At 28.0% G+C, this 23984-nt stretch overlaps 1 protein-coding gene across 5 annotated transcripts in view; it reads right to left on the reverse strand.

Moving 5' to 3' along the window:
* LOC126737935 (uncharacterized) overlaps window positions 1-23984 on the reverse strand; it is a 220242-nt gene that overhangs the window by 141129 nt on the left and 55129 nt on the right. For 3 of the 5 annotated variants that reach the window (XM_050443044.1, XM_050443040.1, XM_050443043.1), the window contains exon 2: window positions 1378-1419. The exons of the other annotated variants lie outside the window; for them this stretch is intronic. The gene's annotated coding sequence lies outside the window, so the exon portion shown is untranslated. The remainder of the gene's footprint in view (window positions 1-1377; window positions 1420-23984) is intronic. 5 annotated transcript variants of the gene reach the window in all.

Genomic DNA, 23984 nt, shown 5'->3' on the forward strand with positions numbered 1-23984 from the left:
TATCCAACGTAACCTTATCATCGACCATATACCTCTAGAGAGAGTAAAGAAATATAAATATCTGGGTTGCTGGATAATGGACACGTTAAATCAGTTAATTAAAATAAGATTCTGAATAGCGACATCAAGATTATCATCATTCGTCGAAATAACAAAAATGTCTATGTAGCAAGAATATCAATTTAACTGCTCAATTACTACGTCATTTCTATTCTGCTCTATGGAGCTAAGGCTTGAGGTCTTAAAAAGATCAAAATGGATAAATTTGATGCTTATGAAAAAAGATAAAGTCACAAACTTGGCACTGCGTCTAAGAATTTAAAAGGAGGAGGAAGTAGTTAATACGCTAAAAAGAAGAAAACTTGAATACTTAGGAAATGTTATACGGAGACGTAAATATGCATTCATTCAAAACATAATGCAGGGAAAAATTAAAGAAAAAAGAAGCCAGAGAAAACTAATATCAGACAAACTATTTAGAGCAGCTGTCAAAAAATAAAAATTGCTCTATTGATATCCAACCTCCGATGAGGAGGCGTAACTTGAATAATACGCATATTTTTGCAGAAATTTAGAGGTAATAAATAAATTTAAAAATAAATTTAATCCCAATTAAACTAGGATTGTCTGTTGGTTCTAATGAAAAACATTTTTTTTTAAATATTTTGATCTCTCTTTATTATAGGAAATTCTGTATTTTCATTTAGCTGCAAACTGACAGCTTGTACTGTTCTGGTTCTGCTCGATTATTCCAATGCTATTGATACCATAGACCATGATGTATTATTACTAGTCTTGCAATATTTTGGTTTTAATCTGAATTCAATAAGATTAGTTCAAAATTACCTTATGAATCAACAGCAAAGGGTAAGTTTAAATGGAAATAAATCATGCTATCTTGGAGATAATTTACGTGTCCCTTAATCGTCAAGTTTCAGACCAATTATTTTTATCCTATGTAGTGTCAAATTTTAGAAACACTGCAAAATACAAAAGTATGCAGATGACACTTTAATTGCGTACTTAGTTGCGACTTATTTACAAATTCCAAACTCCATACGCTTCATATAAATTTAATTAAAATCTTTGTAGTCTTCTTCTGTAGACCTATTAATGTAAAGCATCTGATTGAAACCATTATTGTAAAGATTAGCGATGAGATTTTCCCTTTGAAAATTTATGCAATAATGAAAAAGAGACTTCCATACAATACACGTTTGTAAATATGTGTAGTGTATAATAAAATATTGAAGTTAGGCTCCTTAAAAAGCGTTTCTTTTTAAAAAAATCACATTTAGGAAGACTGTTAACATTATTTGCAATTTATTTGAATCAATGTATCTAGACATCACATTATTATTATTAATAATAACTTACCAGGTTAATAATTATGAGTGTATAGAAATCAGTATCCAAATTCTGAAAAAGAAAAAATTGATAACTTTCAAAGTTGACTATTTTTAAATAACCTGATTATTGGTTAAGGAATATAACACACAAGTTCTATCAACTCTTAAAAATTTTTAATCTTAAGTGAATATTTATAAAATGATTGGTAAAGTTTTGCCTTAATAAACTAAAAATATGTCCGTAAGCTAAAGTTATTTTGACGTCACTGACTTAAAAGAGCGAAAAACGAAATAAAAATATAGTTTTAGAGCAGCAAAATATTTTTTGATATATGCGCTTTAAGGTAGTTTCCTTAAAATTTTTCAAATGTTTTCCCTCTGGTCGTCAACGGGCTGTTGACCCGTATATACCTTTTAAAAACTACTATTTCCGTTTTCGGGCGAACCCGCTTCGGGACTGTAAAATAAAACTGATGGGAAATTCCCTTAAACTGAAATTACCCCCTTGCGATTCGATAGCAGATTCGATTAAAATGTTGAAGTGAGTTTCATGCTTCAGCTTAATAGTGAAAATTATCTGAGGTGCATATATGGCAAATTTTAAAATGGTAGGCAATTAATAAACAATGTGTTTAATTTTAAGGTTTGATAAGTGGGACCTTTGATAATAAATTATTTAATTTAAATTACTTTAAATAATATAAGATTTAAATGGATAATTTAAATGCATATAATTTACACCTATATATATGCTTTTATTGGTATTAAAAAAATATCTCCTTTATTTATGGTCTATTAGGGCTTTGTATTTTTTATTTTATTTTTGTAACCATATAATTCACTATAATGCTTAAAGACAAATACTTAAAAACCAATGAATTATATTTTTTTTTTATTATTAAAGTGAATAATGTTTTAAACTTATGTAATTCTATAGTTTTAATAATATTATTATTCAAAAATTTCATAAAACTTCAGCTAAATATGATTTAATATATTATCAGTTTGGCTTACAAAACTGTAATTTAATACTATAGAAGCGAACCATAAAATTGCTTCATTAGAGCACTGTACGTATTAAAAACAAACAACTGCGAACTTCTCATATACGAAGTAAGAAACTCTATCCGGAGCAAGAAAACTCGCTGCCGTCACTTAAAGGCCGTATTACTTTACTGTACGAGGCTCGTAATTTTCATGGCGTTATACGGGACTTAATATTAAGAAAAGTGACAAAAAGCACAGTTGTGTTGCGGACAGATACTTATTGCACTTGGTATATATGGCACTTGTTGGAGAATAAAGGGACGACGGCAGAATTTAAGTTTGCCAATTTTAAACCGGCTGTGATACAAAAGTATAAGGCTGAGCATGATGTTAAAGAAGGTGGAACTCGTAAACGTGTGATATATAATGCTGTTTTTATGTACGGAAGGAAGTTAACTTTTGAAGTTTCATAGGTCATATTTTCTTAGCAGGTTTAAAAACATTTTTTGTCCGTTTTAAAACAATATTAAACGTTTTTCCCAAATTGAAATTTTATAAAAAAGATACTACGCAGATGGTTCTTTAGATAATTAGTAGTAACTTTTCTTTGTTTTTATTGAAAATATAAAAAAGTTCATTTTTTTATTAAGATAAACGTGTATTTCAACATGATTATAAGATATATTACTTTTAGACTTAAAAGAAATTAGGGAAAATAAAAATATTTTTTCAATTTATATTTATTAGAGTTCAAATAGGCAATGTCGTATCTTTAAACATAGGCTTGAGCTACAAATTCAACCTATAAATTCTGATTTTTTAATGTTTGCATAATCAGCATAAGCATTATCTTTAAACAAAAAAAATTAATTAAAACCTGTTATTAATATATTTAATTAAAAAAATATATAAAAATTTTACTATGCATAACTTAAATACACATCGAATAATATATTAAACCAACTGATAAACTGTATTTTTTTATTTTTAGTTATATATCATAATTTAGATGAACATTCCTTTATATCATTACTAATTATTATCTACATTTTTTTTATTGATTTTTAGTGAATAACATATAAATTAATTTTACTAACTTAGTCTTTTACCTACAAAGTTAATGATATATTAAAAAAATAAAAATATTTTTATATTCGTATAAAAGAGTCATTACCGTTACGTTTTCATACTATAAATCATTATTTTTTATTATTGTTAATTACTATATTATTTTTAAGAAAGTAAGATATCATTTATGTTTATATTTAAAAATTTAATACAAATCTTAATCTTAAAAAGCTTATTAGAAAAAATTATATTTGTATAGCTTAAAATCTGGATATTAATTTACTGCCATCAAAATTACATCATTACTATAGTTAACGCAATATAAACATAAATGGAATTTTTAACAACTTAAATGAGTCTGAAACTCATTTAATTATGTATTTATTACAATAATTGAAAATGTTAAAACAAAAACTAAAACTGAGTAATTATTATAATTATTATCTTTTAGCTATGTAACAGAAGCTTTTAAATAAAATTATCAATAAAAAACATAAATAAAATTGAATAATGGTAAACATAGTATATTAAATTTATAATTATGTGACGCTATATTCACTTTTAGGTGCAAATATATAATAATTTTGGATTAAATAAATTAATTACTGGCTAATTAAATATATTTTTGTTGAATTTTAAACGATTACAGAATATAACTTATAACTTATACATTTTTACTTGTTGTTTTAATAAAATCAATAATAATTACAAATTAATGTCAGTGTAGTTAAAACTATACGACATCTCTGAAATGGCAATATAAAAACAAAAATTTCTTAATTTTTCTAATTATTATAACATTAAAAAAATCAAACTATACCCATTTAAGTTATGCATTTAAGCGATAACTCATATGAACAATTAAGATTCCTATTTATTTCTTTTTGATTTTAGCTAAAGTACGTTATTTAAGTAAGTGTTATAAATGCCTATCAAGAACATAATTTAGGAGCATTTTAGCTTCTTAATTGACTCTTTGAGTATCCCTTTATTAAAGCTATGATACTTATTCACTTAATAAGTTATCATAATACAAAAAAGTATCAAGGAATTTCCCTTTATTTTTTTTTTAATCGAATATTTTCTTGGTTTTACATTTTTGTCAAATAACTGTGCTATGTTGTCCCACTTTTTTCATTTATTTCGCACACACAAGTCACACCACTTGGTTTTAGCAACTAAATCCTCGTTATACGGACGCGTATCTCACCTGTCTTGCAACAAAATGACAAATGGTCAAATTAATTTTCTACACGAAAAACATCTCAAATTAGTACGGGATAGCGTTAGGACATTATTGCACGAATTTCCATTCTGGTGACACCTTTGTCATTTGAATGTGGGTTAATTACTTAAGTGAAAATTTAATTAGGAAATTATATCATGCACGTAAAAAAACTATTACATATTTACTAAATATTGATAAAAATATGTATATAAAGTTTCCCATTAAACCAACGTATTGTGACCCAAAATTATTGTTAGTAATATTTATTGACGTTTCGTTCATAACATGTTCCCCTATGTTATGGCCATCTATTTTTAAATATGGACATGTCAAAACCAGCATGTTATGTTATACGAGTTACTATTGAAATTTATTAATACCGACATAAATCACAAAATGCATAGTTCTAAAACGAGAGCGGTCTTTGTTATTAAATAATAATTTATTTATAAATAATAGGGCCCATTATGGCAGATGTTAATAAATAATGTTTTATTATGTGCTATCAGATATAGCTAATAAAATTTATTGGAAAGATATTATATAAAATAAATTTGGAACTCTATTTTATTTTATCAATTATCGAACTTAGTAACATACGATACGAAATTGTAATATGAAAAATTATGTGCAAATTATTTTAAATTTCAAAAGATCTATGGTTTTATTATTTGATAGCATATACTAAACGTATCTGAAACTTGTTTATTTATTAATTTAATAAAATATTTTAAAGTACAAATCATCATAAATTTAAATTTTAGAGCCAAGTTTAATGATTATTGAAATCACATAATTAAAATATATGAATTATTAATGCAACCTAAAATTTTTTATATTGCAGTGACATTGAACATAATTAGGTAAATACAAACAGAAAATATTTTATTAAAATAAATGAGTTAATTGGATAATAAAAAGTATTTAATGTAATTTTAAGTTTACTTTGTAGCCTGAATTTTATACGCTTGTATTTAAAATGCACAATTCAAAATGATCTCATATTTATTTACCATAAGACTTTTTAGATTCCCATTATATGATCTACTGAAAATTGCTAATAAGAAATTATTATGGAAGTGAAAAAAAAATATTTAGATTAAAACCGTAGCTAGCAATATCAATTCTAAATTTTTAAAAGGTCATATACAGGAAGAGCGAATTTGTCAAGATTATTATACTTTTAAAAAGTTTCCAAAAATCTACTTTTTTCGCAAATATATATCCAGAATGCACCATATTTGGTAGTTGATAAAGGCGTTCCCTACTTTCCCAAGCAAAATGTTTTCATAAAATAAACTACAAAACTATACTTTTCCACTAAGTGTACGCAGAGCAGTCGTAAAATGAGCTATAACGATCTCACGTTTTCGTAAAAATAAAACGATTCAGCCTCGTTTGCATTTAGCATTCGATCAAAATGTGGATAGAATCCCGTGCCATATTTTGTATTTAAATACAAAATTTAAATTCAAATTCGTCGGAATCCTGCTTATCGCACTTTTAAAAGATAACGCCCGGATAGAGCTCAATACGGTGTAATCTTGAATACAAAAATGAGGGCGGTTTTATTCAGCTTGAAACTCGAATATTTAATATAACATTTTTGAGCTACATTCTGTGTTAAATCCGAGCTTTGTATTTTTTCAGTATGCACATGGACAGCTATTTTTCTTTTAATGAAAAAAAATTATCGCAATTGGGCATTTCGTGTTGCAATATTTTACACTTTCTTTTTTAATTTAGTTTATTAAAATTTAGCTATTGCTCGAGTGCATGCAACAATTTAAGATTTTCTCCCTTGATAAATTATAATTAAATTATCGAAACCGACGTATTACACAAGGCCGATTATTAGAATGATTTTCATAATATTATTAAAATTTAATACATATAATTTAAGATTAAGATATCCACGTTGCAACTTTTCGGATATAGTGGATGGAAAAAATTTAACTTATCCCAATAATAGATCAGGAAATTAAATTTGGTATTATATAACTTATTTATATTATGAGTATTACGATTTTAGTGGTAGAATCTTAGACTAAATTAGCATTATTATATTACAAAAAAAATAATTTTACAAATTAACCCTAGTACTGATATTAACACAGTCCTATATTAACTTAGTGCATAAACTTTAAGTAAACGCGCTACACGATATATAACTATAAATTTGTAAGTCTTGAATATGTACACAGTAAAGGATATATAAGAGAAAGAGAAAAAGTAATATAACTCCACCTAGGTACTTTACGAATTACCATAAACTCAATTTGGCTAGAATACAATTTTTAATGGTAATTAGTTATTTAACCTAACATGTACAATAAATATGTATAATTAATATATTTCTAAGAAATAGATTGAACCAAAAATAATCTTAATTAGGTTTCAGACTTTTTTTCAACCCAATTACGCTTCTGTGTTGAGTTACATTTTACCTAATTTTAAACTTTCACATATATATTAATAATATATTAATTATACCTTCGTTCTCTCGCTACATATCCATTTTCCAGCTAAATTTACTAATCACTGTTAATTCTAAGATTAGCTAAAAACTTGATTTAGATATTAAAAAGTGACTGAGATTGGAGTTCTTAATCTCTTTTTCTTAAATTTATCCTTAGCCCTAACCTATATAAAAGATTTTCTATAATAAACTTTATGAATATAAATAAATTTTATAGTAGATCTTACTACATAGATGTTAATTCCAAAAAGAGTTAAAGATATACCGAATGGAACTTTAATGCTATATAATTACAGAAAACCCCAGTTTCAAATTCCTCTGAGCGATTTTCTTCCATTTTAAAATTACTTAAAAGTGTAATTTATTTAATTTTTAAAATTTAACCGTTATATATACATTTAATAGTTATTTTTTAAACTTTGAAAAAATACATGAAATATTGGTTACACTGAATAAACGTTAATCGTTAAATACAGTTAGGCACAATGTAGTAGATTTTTGAAATTAACAAAAAAACCTTTAATTGGATATTGTAGAAAAATATAGTAACTCGATATTAAGTTTTCTTAAATTTAATTTATTTCGATTTTAGCCTTTAATCGTAACATATAAAATAAATTCATTAAATCCGTACATATCTTTTATGCATAGATCGATTTTACAGCTTATATTTAAAAACGGTTAAAATTAAATTCTCTACAACTTTACCCTGGATAATTCCAGATTTACCTGAAAGCCTAGCACAAGTAACTATGGAGTTACCTGTGATTGACTTTGCTTAGGTTTACTTATATTCCCTTTTCGAATTTGGCATTTTTTATAGTCAATTTTTGATAGACTTTGTGTTAACATAAATAAAACCTAATTTAATAAAATTTAATAATTACCTACATAATTTGGAATTTCGAGAGGCGATCCTAGAATAATTTAAGATTGAGCATTCCTTAAATCTCATTTTATTTAATTATAGTTTATAGCTATAGCAGACACACTAGATCTTGTTAATAGGTTTAATTTTATTAAATTTTAGACATGTGTCGTGACATATTAATTAAATAACCATGAATTTCATTTTTCTAAATATACGTAAAAAATAACTGTTTATCTTCCTTAGATATTTATCAAGAAAATCTCATTGCCTTGTAATTTCTGAAATGTTATTAAGTTTAGGTCTTGAAAAGTTAAACTTCTCTACTATAAATATGATTAGTCAATTTTGCTTTTTAATTTTTAAAACTCAGGATAAGAAATGCATATTTTTTGTATTTTTTTTATCAGGACCATAATGCATTAGGAGTATTGCACTATTTGTTAAAATTTTCTATAAAACTCATTAAATCCATGATAAAATCTAAGAAAAATATTAATTTTAAAAATAAACAAAAAAGTAGAACCCAAAGCATTATAAAGTTAATCTTTAGCCCCACAACAAATACCGTAATACTTTAAAATTTAGACATTTAACCATCGTTCGGAAGGTTTAAAATATCAGTGTGGCAATTGCGTGTTTTACTACAAACTGACTTTACTGCACATCGGGGAGCTATTATTCCAACTGCCGTTTTATAGTACACTGGCAATAAAGGTATTATTGAGGCAATAAAAAATAGTAAAAAGTAGATTGTTTACTGTTGACCTAATGCGTGAAATAACTTTTATGTTTGCTTGAAATAATAAATCACTCACACATATCTGCTAATCTTCATACATAACAAAGATGCCTAACATTAACAAGCAATTTTGCAACGTCTCCCCATCCATTGTAAACGGAAGTACTAAACAAATAGAATTGCTCGATAAACAAATTAGATAAAACCATTAGGTCACTTATTACAACAATTACGCTCTCAAATAAAGAACTCATTTAAGCTCATAACATTCCATGTTACGCGGAGTTTACGTAACAATTATAGCATAAGGAATACTAAATCACTAAACCCAATTATCTGAGAAAATAAAAACGAAAGCTACCTGATAATTAATAATAAGGCATTTGCAAGTGTAATTTTTACACAACACAAGTAATTGTTTTACGGTTTATAATATTATATGTAACACGTATAATTGGGTTTCGGTTCACATACAATTTTAAGGCGAAAATTTTAAAAGAAATACAAATGCGGGATTGCACCTTCGTTGGGCGTTTAGAAAGCTCGGCACGTAGTTCATTTACGAAAAAGAAACGAAAACAGTCGTCAAATGCTGATTTGAATTCAAATACGTAGTTTTTTTTAGGTAATAATGACATAGTTTATTATTCGGTAATATAAGTGTCTTCTTAGAATTTAAAAATGGAAATTGGTTAATCCATGATTTATATATTATATTACTAAAAAGCTAGCGTTCGCACAAATAGTTTAATGGTAAAAGGATAGGTTCTTATAAAATATTGCTTAAGTAGAGAAACAGAAAAAGTAGTACTTGCTAACACATGTATCTGTTTAATGGCTTCTTCATGGCAAGTCAACTAGAAAATAAAAAATAAAGATCATGAATGAGAAAATACACTCAATTTTACATTAAAAGAGGAAAGTGGCTGTGTTTCTCGGAGGATAATACGAAATAATTAAACCACATATATTCGGAGCAAAATGTTTATTATCATCTTAGCAGAACACTTTCGGCGCATGAGCCATTCGTGCTAACTAAAACTCAGTCGAATGTGGTTCTTATTTTAAAATTAAAAATAAATAGATAAAATGTACTCAGTTGTTAGTTATACACAGGAGTACCACATAGTGCAAGAACATTCAGAAGACTACAAGTAACACACCAATTATTGTAAAAGAAAATTAGAATAGGGTTAGAATTATCCTACTGTCAACGTGACTTTACGTAGAATCAGACAGACAGGTCAAAAAACATTGACTTCAAAATTATTACAGAAGGTGCATCTTAAAACAAAGTGGTGGAACAAACTAGACGTCAACAGTGATTGTGTGTCCAGGTAAAGAACCTGAAAATCGTTATAATTGATTTAATGGTGTAAAGGCAAACTTAAATTAACATCAATCAAAAAAGATTATAAAATTAATAATTGTGCAGTCTCCCATGTAACAAAACGTAAGGTCTTTTTAGCTTTATTTAAATAAGAGGGATTATTGTTAAGCTTATTCTCAAAATCCAGTCAGCTATAATTTCTCTTTTTAATTCTTAGAAGTAACATGTTAGAAAATTTTAAAATTAGACTTTGGAATAAATATATGGTTACTATCATCGTGACGCATTTATCAAATGCAAAGAAGGGTTTACTTAAGTTTTAAGAGTTTAGTGTTTTTAAAGGTCTTTAGAGGTTAAAGTATTCTTATATAAAGGTTTTTAAGGGTCACAAGAATCACATTGTAGTATGTTATTACCACTCTAGGATACTGTATTAATTTTATTCTTGGTAATAATAAAAATTGAATCTAAATCGTTTTTAGTTTTAAAGGAAATTTGTGATGTAAGGTATTTTTATTTTTTTTAATTTAAATAACAATTAATAACTAGTCTAAAAATTAATTTACTGTATTTTTTAACGTCGGGACAATAATTCTGTTTCTCTAAATCAGCTAGTTTGGTTTTATTAATTAAAGGAATAATTAAGGTTAAGTAAGTTAATTAGGTTAGCGTCATAGTTTAATTTGTTTAGAAATATTTATAGTGTTTTTAAACTTAGTAGGTGATAGACCATAAACTTTAATTATTTAATTTTTATTTTATAACTGTTTAACTGAATTGTACATTATGCTTCAATATCCGAGGGTGGAAAAAAACATATACTTTAAAACTATTACGCAATTCTCAAAACTAAAATTTTAATTTCGCCTTTCATTTAATATAACATAAGTTATGCAGGTTTATACCTTTAAGTTGTACATACATTTAATTGTTTTTGTAAGGACACAATTTTATAGAATTTGTATTATCGACAAATAGGAAATTAAAAATAAATTAAAAAAATAATAGGCAATTTCTCATTTATTTGGAAAATATTACTAACAGTTCTGCTTTCCAATTCGATGTAAAAAAATACGTTTTTCTCTTTTCTTTTTTTGGGCACTTATACAAATTTTTATTATTCTTATGTAAACCAAGTCAATTTCAATCACCTTTCTCAGAGTAAAAATAATATTTACTTCAAACACTCTTTCTTTAAAATAAAAAAAAATTCATTTCAGACGATTAAGAAAATTTGTTCAAATTTTCCTATTTAACTTTGACTTTTTTTAGAGAGCTGAATTTTTAGTACATTTTTATATTTCTTCTAGTAAATAAACCTGATCTTCTAACATCATATTTTCAGGACCTAGGTCTAGTCCTGATGGTGAAGACATTCGATTAATTAGCAATCCTTACTGGAACTAGAAAGCAGATATTCAAATAAGCAACTGGTCAACAACTAAGCAGTTAGACACAAAAAGGGTGTAAGACAACACTGTTTTATCACCCATGTTGTTTAATCTTTATTCGGAAAAAGTGTTCTTGAGTCGGTTTTAAATAACACTATTATATAGGTATTAAAATAAACGGGATATGCAGGTGTTAGGTCTGAAAATTATTATAAGAAAAACGACGTTTTAAGTAGTGAGTAAGACTTACAGGCCATCAAGCATAATTTAGAAAAATGTAAAAAATATTGAGCAAGTGTCCCAGAATAAGAGGTGAGATGTAGAATAAAACAATCAAGAACAACTTTCCTTAAACTCAAAAAATTACTCACAAATAAAAATCTAAATTTTAAAGTAAGACACAGAACACTAAAATGTCGGGTTTCGTCAGTTCTTGTGTATAATGTAGAGACCCGGATATTAAAAGCAAGTTCAATAAATTAATTAAAAGCATTTGAGATTTGGTGTCTGAAAACAATGCTGGAAATATCATAGATAAAAAGAGATGAGTAGTTTTGAAGAACTCTAAAATACTGCAATGAATAGAAGCATATAATGAATGCCTAAGGTAAGAATTTGCATTGCACTCGAAGAAGAAGTAATAAAAGGATATTTTATACTCCTTTAGGTTCGTTTAAATATGTTTGTTAGCAAAATTGACTTTATCTATTCAAAGAGATGAAAAATAGCCTTTAAGTCAATATACTTGAAAGAAGTTTCAAAATACCTTTACTTACTTTTTTCAAAAACCTGAGGGATTTTGTTTGATAATTCTTGATAGTATTTAGAGTAATTTTTACATTTTCTTCCATGTAGCTGATATGTTAAATTTTTATCTTTTTCACGCATGTGGGCTCTCGTATTTTTTCTTCTCATCCTTTTCTTTAATTTAATTAAGCGTAAAAGTATCTAAGATTAATTTTATTTGCCTGAATGAATTATTGAAAGGCATTTAATGTTAGTAAATATGCTTGAATTTAATACTTAAATTATGGTTTTCATAACAAATATTATACTGAGATGAATAAGATATCCTTAAAGATTCATATTTCATTTATGTATTTTACCATTGCAAGTCTTCCTATGTAAGTATAGCTAATTATTCAGATTTTCAGGTAAAAGTAAATAAAAGCGCAAAAATGTAGTATTTACAAAACATGGTTTTATGTAGCAGAGTATTGAAATATATATTGATTTAAAAATTATATTTGGAAATAGAAGTTCATTTTTTAAGTGAATTTGGATAGACATAATGGGAAAAAAAGAATATGAGCAATTTTCAAATAAATATTATAAAGAGCTTAAGAACTTAAGTATAGAAGCTTATGTAAAGAACTTCTTCATGGCTGAAATATTTGGGAATAACTTTAGGCAAGTCAATCAATACCACCAAAGTCTCGAGCCAAGTTATAGATCATCAAACCCAATGTTTTCTCTGATGCTTTCTCCATGAAATTAAATAAAAGCATCTAAATCCTTGTACACCGGAAGACGTTTAAGGTATTCCAATACGTTTTCCACCTAAATATTTAATGGACATTGATGATATACCAGCAACCACATTAGGGATAGTTTATAGACATAATATGTTATCCATTAGCTACATGCATGTTTCGATCAATCAGTGTTGCCTAATAGGCTAAAAAAACTACAGTTATCACGATCTATAAAAACAAAGGAAATAAAGGGAACTGCAATAATTACAAACCTTCTTCTCTTTTATCTGTGTTCTCTTTTATTTATTCAGTACAGTTTAATATTTTGGTACAACTCAGCTAATGTAGATAAAGTTATATTAGCCCAAAAATCAACAGTAAGAAATTACCGAATTTTGCATATCACATACTGAAAGACTTACTATATTGACAGTGCTATATTAACTATATTACTAATTTTTGACAATTGTGATGTTTTTATTAAAATTGATGAAAAATAAACTTTTTTATTACTATTATTATTATTTTATTTTAAAATAAATTTAAGAATAAGAATAGTGGTAGTATCTATGGATTAGATACAGATTTAGTAAAAATTGTTTAAAATTTTATAACAAGTTCACTGACGAAATTGGTTAACGTATACTCTAAAGAAAACAAATTTCTATCCGTTCTTAAGAAAGCAGTAATGAAACCTAGTTAAAAAAGGAAAACATTTATAAGCGAGAAAACTATAGACCTGTCTCTTATGTCTACTCCCCATGATTTTAAAACTTGATCGTAAAACCATGGCATTATAAATACTTAATTACTTGAAAAAAAAACAATTATTTACTGAATCCCAGTTTGGCTTTGGGAAAAATAGGTCTATTGTGCTTCAAATTCTTGATCTTATCTTACATAATTTTTTCATGATTTTCAATATGACACAGTATTGTTTTGCGACTTAAGTTTGGCATTCGACTGTGTGGATTATAGGATTCTCTTGTGAAAACTTTAAAAATATAATTTTTGTCCTAAGACTTTAAAGCTTATAAGGTCACACCTGCAGGATTGAGGGCAGGCTGTGAGAGTGGTTCCTCAAAGGTCAGTCGTAGATACCATTCTTTTTCTACTCTATATTAATGATCTTGCTGTACCTACCTAATACTGAAGCAACTATACACTCTTTGCTGATAACAACCTGTTTCCTTTGCAGCTAATGCACTCAATGATTCGATTGCAGATTTCAAGACTACATGTGCGTCTGAAAGTCTTAAAAACCCTCATACTCACATCAGTTATGCATTTTTAGCTTGGAGTCATTCTATTGATATATGTAGGATCTTTGGGCTTTAGAGAAAGATAATTAGGGTGTTTGTAGGTTCATCATTCAAGGATGACTGCAGACAGGCTTTTTTTACCTTAAGAGTTTTGACTGTACCATGCTTATTTATTATTGAATTATTGAATGCCTCATGTTTGTTAGAAGTAGACTGAGGCATTTTAGGATCCATGAAGACCTACATAATTACAACATCCAGAACAAGCACAATCTCGTTCCATTCTATTATATACTGAAGAGGTCTCAAAGTACGCCCGAGTATTGGGGATTAGGTTTTTTAAGAAAGTACCAGAGTTTTTAAAGTTTTTAAAATTTTTACCTCCCAATAAAATGTTTCAGATTTTAGCCTTTACATTCTGTTCATATGAGGAGCATCTATCATGTGAGTTTGGCATACCTAATATAGATTTAGGATTTTTCAGTTTAAATGCATTAGTATATGTCTGTTAATTTTACTTATATTTTAGTATTGATTGGGTAATACTTTGTATTACTTTAAATTAATATTTTAATCGATAATTTGTTTTATTTTCTTTAATATGCTTTTGAATTGTGTTAGGCACCTGCAAGTTGACATGAATAAATGAATATGAATTTATTATCGTATAAATGCCTATACGATTTTCTGTTTCTTATATACCTACAAACTAACTATACTTTAAATAAAAGTTTCATCCTAAAATTTCGCATGTTTTTTCCAAAAAAAAAAAAGAAGTAACATGATTATTACTATTTGCATTTTCTGTCAAGCACAAACGTTTCGACTATTTAAAACCGCCCCAAACTAAAAACTGCAGCGAGCGGCACAAGCTGCACAAAACTACCCCATTTCCGTAAACTTTATCAGAAAAATTAGACGAAAACAATTTTCTGGCTTATGGAGTTAGGCGACCCAGAAAAAGACCAAATTGAGTCTTCGGACTTTATGAAAGTTGAGATTATTTTCAAATTATCCGACGGAAAGGAGCGGGACTTAGCGGCTTAAAGCTTTTAGAATAACTCATTTCAAAGTTACGTGATATTATTCGAAAATGGGTAAGTAGGTCACTTTTTGCTACAACAATACAAATTACTTGCAATCTCTAAATTGATTTGAAAACACTAACATTTTCTCAGTTCAGTTTTCCCTTTTTATTTTCGTCACGTTACACTTTTTTATTACTGCCGTCAATACGGCGTGTGTTGTTATCGGAAAATAAGTGAAGACATCACTCCTTAGTATTAATGTAAACTGTCTAACTCAGATTTACCTTGCTGCTTTACGGCCTCTTTTGTAAAATCATCACGTATCTTTAAGACAGAGGGTCTTGACGGTAATATTTGTGACTTTTTTTATTAAATTTTACTGAAAATCACTTAATAAAAGTTCATCGAACATTAAAGTGAAAACCGAATGGCTATTATTTAAAAACAATAACTATTAGTGCAATAAGATAAAAAACGCTTATTTAGGAAAAAAATAAATAATAAATTTCATGTAATCCATATCAGGCATTAAACTACATTAATCTAAATACCAGTCGACATTTCTTATAATTTGTCCATTTAAATTTTTGCATGTCACAAGCACACGATCGAACTTATTGAAATTACTTTCCATCCTAGTGGACAAGAAGTAGTAGAGCGGCACAAATGAGCTTTATCTAGGCATGAGATCTCTTACTTAGTGCACTATTCAATAAATAAAACTATTATTAAAGTATGTACGTCTACCGGCTGATATGCCTTTATAGGATAGATGCAACAGGTGCACCGGTAATTTTTTTAATATGTGTAAAAAATTAGCTCTATTAATTGTTATCTTACGATTTTGTAGTAGGTAGATGGAAATTTGTGTTAGTAGTATAGAAAGTTTTTAATATAGCCCATGAATTCTTCAAAAATGTTGCAATTTTTTATAGGATTTTACATGATTTGGGAAAAAACATATAATTATTGTTTAGATTCTCTTTTAATTGTATTTAAAATGTTTAAATTTTAATCAAAACTTTTCATAAGATCATTAATAAATATTTTTTAATTTGATATTAAAAATGCACATGATAGGAACATATAAAGTTTGTCGCTACTTTAAAACTCATATATTAAAAAAAAAATTATTTACAAATATTTTAACGTATGTTATAGTTGAGCTCATGCCCTAATAACTCCAAAATTAAAGGAATAGGAGTATTCCAGGAATTTAAAGTATCTCATAAATATATTATTAAATACATTTAATTTCATTAAAATAAGAAATATTTCGTGAATATTCCTAGAATATGAACGAAACTAGTCTTAAATGCTTAGATTATTTTTTATCAAAAATACGTACTCTTGGTTTTTAGCGGTTTCATGAGAATGATAATGTAATATGCATATAAAGTTAAGAAAACAAAATATAAATTAAAGACTAATTAATTATTGCTGTAGGGTATATTAGACTCAGAAAATAATTAGAACCACTTATTGATTATTACACTTATTTTAAAAGGGAATTATTTATTAGAACAAAAAGAGAAATTCTCCTAAAGAACGATCTTTTTTTGCAATTAATTTCTAAAACATTCAAGAATAAAATATCTCATAACTAAACAAATTGACAATTAAAATATATTTTTAATAAAAAGTTAATAAAAAGATTCGAAAAAAATTATTTTTTTAAAATTACATCTTGGTAATTAATTTTTTTTCTTGTCGTTCTTTCTCAGGCAAAATTTTTTAATTTTTAATTATATATAAAGTTGCAAAATAGACAAAAAAACGGAAAACCTGAAATCAATTTTTTAAATTCATAACTTATGTAAATTAACAACTTATATATACATATAAAGTGTATAATTTTAAATATCGTTAAAATTGTTTCTCAAAATGCTTCACTAATGTCTAAAATCTCAAATAAAAGCCATTAAGTAAAAAAAATAAAGAAGGATTTCTTATAAAAAAAGCATGTATGGAATGAGTTTATATGTCAAAATAAAGCACGAGAAGTATTCAAAAGAAAATTACATTCATGATTACAGAAATTGCACAAGTTTACTTATTGTTGTTGTGTACCGAAATAAAACGGTAAATAGTCAGGCTCAAGGTTTAACAAAAATTACAAATATTTACATTTTCTATCAGAATAAATTGTTTATATCCATTTAAAATTTTAGATGAGTTTTAAACTTAACTTTTTAAACTTTTAAGAGAACTTAAAATCTTGGCTATTTTTTTTTGTTGAATATAGGTCAAAAAAAACAATTTGACACAAGCGATAAATATATTTTAATCGACGTTTCCATCTCTATGAGATCATCCTCAGGAATGTAAAACATACACAAATAAAATCAAACACTCAATTTAACAGCATTGACATTCTTTAAAATAGTTATTAAGAAAATGTTGGAATAAGTATGGGTAATTCTTTATCAAATATTTGCTTCAACATCATTATAAGTAAACTTTAAAAAACATGCATTGATCAATTATTACCTTTTAAAATACTTTTTTTAAACGATACGTCAATGACATTATTACTACGTACATACCTACTGACCCAATTGATGTTCTTCTTAATCCGCTAATTAGTTTCCATTCAAAACTGCGATTTACGATTAAAATAGAGTTTAGCAATTTAATCCCTTTTCATGAGATGCTCAGTTTCACGTCTTTCATGTAACAGCTATACATAATACGTAGGCATATTATTATAGTCTTCACGGACGATTTTAACATTACATACTTCTCGTAAATCCTAAAGGAGACTGTGGAATCTCTCATAAATCCTAAAGGAGAACATCTTCTAAATCATCGTCGCTAAAAGCTAGACTTTCAATAGCAAGTGCATTGAGAATTTGGTCCATAATTATTGTTTTGAGTTGGGTTTATTTCCATTTCATAGCATATAAATATAAAAGTAAACACCATATTTTCCACAAAAATCGATTCCATGTTAAGGTAAAACAAATTACTTTAACTATTTTTTAAAACAAGCTAAAAAATGTACATGGCTATACGTCCTGGCGTTACTTCATCTGCTTAATTAAAAAAAAGCACTTTGGCAAATAACATTTAACTACTTTAATCTGATTTTTATGTTCTATAATGTTGCTTTATTGCGATTCTTTTAAATATTTGCATATTTTAAGAGTTCATTGACATTTCCTTATTTAGATCCGATAATACTTTTAGCTTAAATATGTTAACCATTCAACTAAACTTTAAAACAGTATTTCTGGTGATACATAAATTAAAGTTTGCTTAATGGGGTACTCTGTATGTATTTAATAAAGTTTTAGTTTCACGGGTATTGTAAAAAAAAAATTAAATTAAAAGTTACAAAAAACGATATACATGTTAATACCATCAACTAAATGTAACAGGTATAAAGATTGTAATTTGAGAAAATGCAGTTTTGGAAACCATATATTATATTAAGATTATAATATCAATATTAAAGTGGTTACTAGCTTTACATGATTAAATGTATATTGGTGGGTAAATTTAAAGCTCGTCCCTCTAAATTATTAAATTTAGTTCTTGTTTTACTTTTTCTTTAATGACTCACATTTTCTATATGATAATTTTTGATCTCAGACTCATCTATTATAAAAAATTGAAATGAAATTGTTGGTCATTTGTGGTGATCACTACACCGGAAAAAAAACATTTTTGGAAAGCTTGAACTATATCAATAGGAATAAAATGTATGTGTAAAAGTATTAACTTTTTTGCCATTCCTAATTATAAATATTACTCTCATCTCTAAGGATTTTCAAAAAAAGTAATAAAATTAGGCTCATTATTTACCGTGATCGGAATTATATTTTATTATAGACAAATAATAATTTAGGATGTAATTGGCTCTAATTAGTGTATTAATTAATGCATAAATATTAATATTTTATCTGTTTCTCTTTTAAATTAAAATTTTTGTTCCCAGATCTAACAATATCAGATATTTTAAATAGAATCAATTTTTGTGGTCTATGATAATGGTAATTACGAAACTTAATGATAAAAAGTATAGCGGCCTTCCGGCAGGACGTATGAGGCACATTTGAGTACGTAAGAAATCGCTAAATATTAGGACTTTAGGTCCCACCAGCAGGACAAATGTGCATATATTCTGATTTGTAAAAGATTGTCCTACAAGCGAATTTTTGAATGACGCCAATATCTGTATTGAGTCCGATTTTAAAAGAGTTTAAACTTGTCAATTAGTTACGCGTGAAAATGGAAGTCGGCAGTCGTATTTTTACACCCGCTACGGTTTTTGATTCAAAAAATGATAATTCGTGGAGTAAATCACAGTTTGGGGATAAATGGCAAACTTCAGTGTGTTATGGCGTTGTGAAAAAAATGTTTAAAACAACAAATATGGCATTAGTACAGTGGAAATTAGATGGAAACCAAACAAAAATTAGTTGCAAACATCTGCGACTTGCTAATAATGGTAAGTTTTTAGTGGCATATGTTTGTAATTTAGAGCAAATAGGGGTACAGGATTTCATTTGTATTTTATCTCGGCGTACATTCCCGTTTTTTATTTATTCAGGGAGCTAGCCAATATTATTTTGGTAAGGATTACAGGTACATGTTTTTTAAAAATTAGAAAAATTTAATGAAGGCTAAAATACTCTTTTTATGAAATACAAATTTAATTTTTGGGAATGGCTAAGATTTTAGTGTTGAAAAAAACTTTGTTGGTTGGTGTTTGTTGGTTGGTATGAAGGTGATTTTGTAAATATTAGGTGTCTCACTCATAAATAGCTAACTTCCCGTAATTGCCATTCTTTTAGTTTTATTTTTCTTTTAAGGCGTATAAGAGACAAAAGCCCCACCACTCAAACGCAAAATTACGTTGAAAAAATTGTTTATTGCTATTTTTTTGACTTCACAAATTTGTTTTTACAGGCGATATTAGGCAAATGTATCGTCAGATACTTATATCTTTCCATCAAAGAGACTATCAGCATATACTGTGGAGGTTTTCAAGTCAAGAACCTGTTCAGGAATTCGTTTTGAATACTGTTACGTATGGAGTGGCATCTTCGCCTTATTTAGCATTACGAATTACAGTTGGTTAATGATGAGAAAGATAACTTTCCTGTTGCGTGTCAGCCTTTGAAAACTCAAACCTTTGTCGACGACGAATGCTCGGGGGAAAACAGCCTAGAGGCAGCTTTACATTTAAAAAACCAACTTATTGAACTGCTCAAGACCGGTGGCTTTCAATTAATAAAATGGACTAGTAATGAGCCTAAACTATTAAAAGATCTTCTCGATGACATAAAAAATTCAGCATTAAATTTTGACCAAAAAAATATTTTTACAAAAATCTTTATGAGGAGATGAAGGAATGAACTTTCCTTTCTTAGTTGTCTTAAAATTCCTCGTAGAATTGGTTTGAAATTAGTTAATTCATGTGAAATTAGTGGATTTGGCGATGCGTCAATCAAAGGATATGGCGCATGTGTTTATCTTAGGTTTTGTTTTAAAAATTCTCAGAGCACTTTTCTTATTGTAGGTAAATCTAAAGTCGCTCCTCTAAAGCAAGTTTCACTTCCCAAATTAGAGTTGTGTGCTGCAGTTCTTGTAGCAGATTTAATATCATTCGTAATAAAGACGTATGGTAAAAAGCTTTGTTTGTCTGACATTTACGCATGGTCAGATAGCATGGTTGCATTATCCTGGATCAAGTCAGCTCCACAACAATGGAAAACATTCATTAGCAACAGGGTTTCAAAAATTCAAGGCATAATTAATCCTTACTGTTGGCATTATATTTCTAGTGTAGATAATCCGGCTGATTGTGCGAGTAGGGGAATGTTACCTAGCGAATTAATACATTTTTCGCTATGGTGGAATGGACCATTTTGGTTAAAAGAATCGCCTTAGCATTGGCCTCCCCATCAATGAGATAATCTTAAAGCTACTGAAAATGAAATAATTTTGTCAGAAGAAAGAAAAATGTCATTGTTAATAGCAAAAGAATTAGATAATATTCATAATTTATTAACTCGATTTTTAAAACTTGATAAAATAATTCGAGTATTAGCTTATTGTCTTAGATTTGTATTAAAAATAAAAAATAAAAATTGAGATAAAACTTTATGTTGCACAGATGTCAAAATTTCCATTACTGAATTTGAGAATGCATTTATGATTCTTATTGGCTATGTGCAAAATTTTTGTTTTAACGAGGAAATAGAAAACCTTAAAAGGTCACGTTTAGTTTCAAAACATTTTAGAAAACTTGCAGTTTTTATTGATGCAACTGGATTGCTCAGAGTGGGCGATCGCCTAATCTATTCTGGGCTTACTTTCGAACAAAAACATCCAATTTTGTTACCCAGTAAGCATCGTTTAACTGACTTAATAATTGAAAAGTTTCACATAAAATACTTACACCCTGGGTTGCAAACTATGCAATGTTTGTTAGTTCAACAGTTTTGGATTATTTCTTCGAAAAATGCAATTCGTCGAAATTTGTCGAAATGTTATCGTTGTTTTCGGGCTTTTCTTATTATAGGATCAACCAGGTTAAGGCATTTTTATGTGTGGGTGTGACCTATAACTATTACCAGGACCCGAGGTGCCAAAGTCCTTAAGGCTTATTTTTGTATTTTTGTATGATTTACTACTAAAGCTGTTCATTTAGATCCTGTTTCTCATCTTAGCAGTGATGCTTTTTTGGCAGCTTTAAAACGTTTTGTGGCAAGACGAGGTCAAGTCACATATTTATTTAGTGATTGTGGTACCAATTTTATTGGTGCTCACAAACAAATATTATCTTATTTTGAATTAGCTGCTCACAGGATCACATTAAATGGACTTTTAACCCTCCTTCATCTCCTCATTTTGGAGGATTGTGAAAAACAGGAGTCAAGTCAGTAAAGGGGCATTTTATTAGAATTGTGGGAGAGCAAATATTTACATATGAAGAATTCTATACCATTTTAGTTCAGATAGAATCGCTTTTAAATTCCCGTCCGTTGTGTTTTATCAGTTCAGATCCAAATGACTTAACTGTATTGACTCCCGGGCGTTTCTTAACGCTGTCTTCATTATCTTCTATTCCGGAGCCAGATGTCACCAATTTAAAAGTTTCTAGACTCGACGACTTTTGCAATCGGTGGCATACCGAGTACCTACATTCCTTGCAACAAAGGTAAAAGTGATATAAGGAAACTAATTTTCAAGCTAAAGAGGGGATGTTAGTGGTAATTAAAAATAAACTTTTTCCTCCTCTAAAATGGCTTATTGGGCGTATTATTACACTCCATCCTGATGCAGATAGTGCAAATAGAGTGGCTACGGTGCATACAGCCAATGGAGTATATAAGCGACCATTGGTAAAATTGTGCCCCTTACCAAACCAGTAGTTCTCTTAGTGTTAAAAATATTTTTAATAGTCATTAGTTTTCTTTCTTTTCGAATCAATTTTTCTTTTTTTTTGCATAGTAGAATACTTTGCATTTTAGTGGGCGGTTATGGTCAATACTTTATAGTATGGAGAATTATTTTTGTCGGGATTGATATCAGTAAAATTAATATTATAAAATTGATTATTGCAAAGAATGAATAAAGTAACATTAATATATCATTGCACCCGGTATCTTTGCGCGTTAGTAAAAAAAGATGGCCTATGCGACATGCGCGAAGAATTTTGGATTTCAATAAGCAGGAGTATCTCTCTCGTTTTGTTCGTTGAAAGTACCACCATCTTTTCGGGTACCGCAAAAACCTTAATTCTGCAAACTCAAAATTAATGTAAACAGAGGCGCCTCAAATTCATGAGAACTATAAAGTGCACGAAGACCCAGCAACTAGATCCACACGGATAAGTCGTTAAGGTCCCTTTGTCTCTCCGCTCAATGGTGAATAATATCAAATATTTCTCTTTTTCACAGTTTTATCTCATTTATTAGTCGATTATTCACCATTTTTTTATAAATATGCAAATAAATGACAATTTTCTGAAATTAAATGCATAATTTAATAGGAGGCTATGAGTAAAAATAATTAATAATAAATAGTTACATATTACTAACGAGGAATTTAATTTTTTTTTAATTAAATGTATTATTTATTAAACCATTTTTGAAATCTCCCGAAAATAATAACATCGTTAGCGAAATACGTATCTAAAGTAAATAAAGAGCTTTGGTTAGTGTTAAGACTGTTTTTTTATATGAGCGTCTCACCAAAGATTCCAACCTAGGAATAAAAATTAAGTGATACACGGACTCAACCCCAATTACATGATAACCCTTTTTGCAAGTTTCAGCCAAAAAGTTTTTACAGTTAAATAAGATAAATCCAAGCCCCTTAGATGCTTTAGTTTAATTAAATTTACAAAAGTATTAAAATTTAATTGTTCATCAAAAAAAGATACCAAGGTCCTTTACTACAGTGTACCCTAAGATAAACATGATCAATAGTATGGCAGAAAATTACCCGATCGTTTCTTTTGTAAAAACTAATATAACTGCCTTTACTCACCTTCAAAACCAAACCATTCCCAAAACACCATTCACACAGCTTATCCCGGTCATCTTGCAAGAGAACTATGTCTTGTTTTAAGCTGATCACCTTACAAAACTCTAAATCGTCAGCAAGCAACAAAAAATTACTATTTTAAACCAAAATATCATTAATATAAGTACTGAACAACAGAGGAGAACAATGATCACCCTGTGAAACCCCACAAATCACACTAATATCGTATGACCTAGAGTCACCAATATGTACCTGGTGAAATATGCCAGAAAGAA

This window comes from Anthonomus grandis, chromosome 6 (assembly GCF_022605725.1).
Source record: "Anthonomus grandis grandis chromosome 6, icAntGran1.3, whole genome shotgun sequence".
In the NCBI taxonomy this organism is placed as follows: domain Eukaryota; kingdom Metazoa; phylum Arthropoda; class Insecta; order Coleoptera; family Curculionidae; genus Anthonomus; species Anthonomus grandis.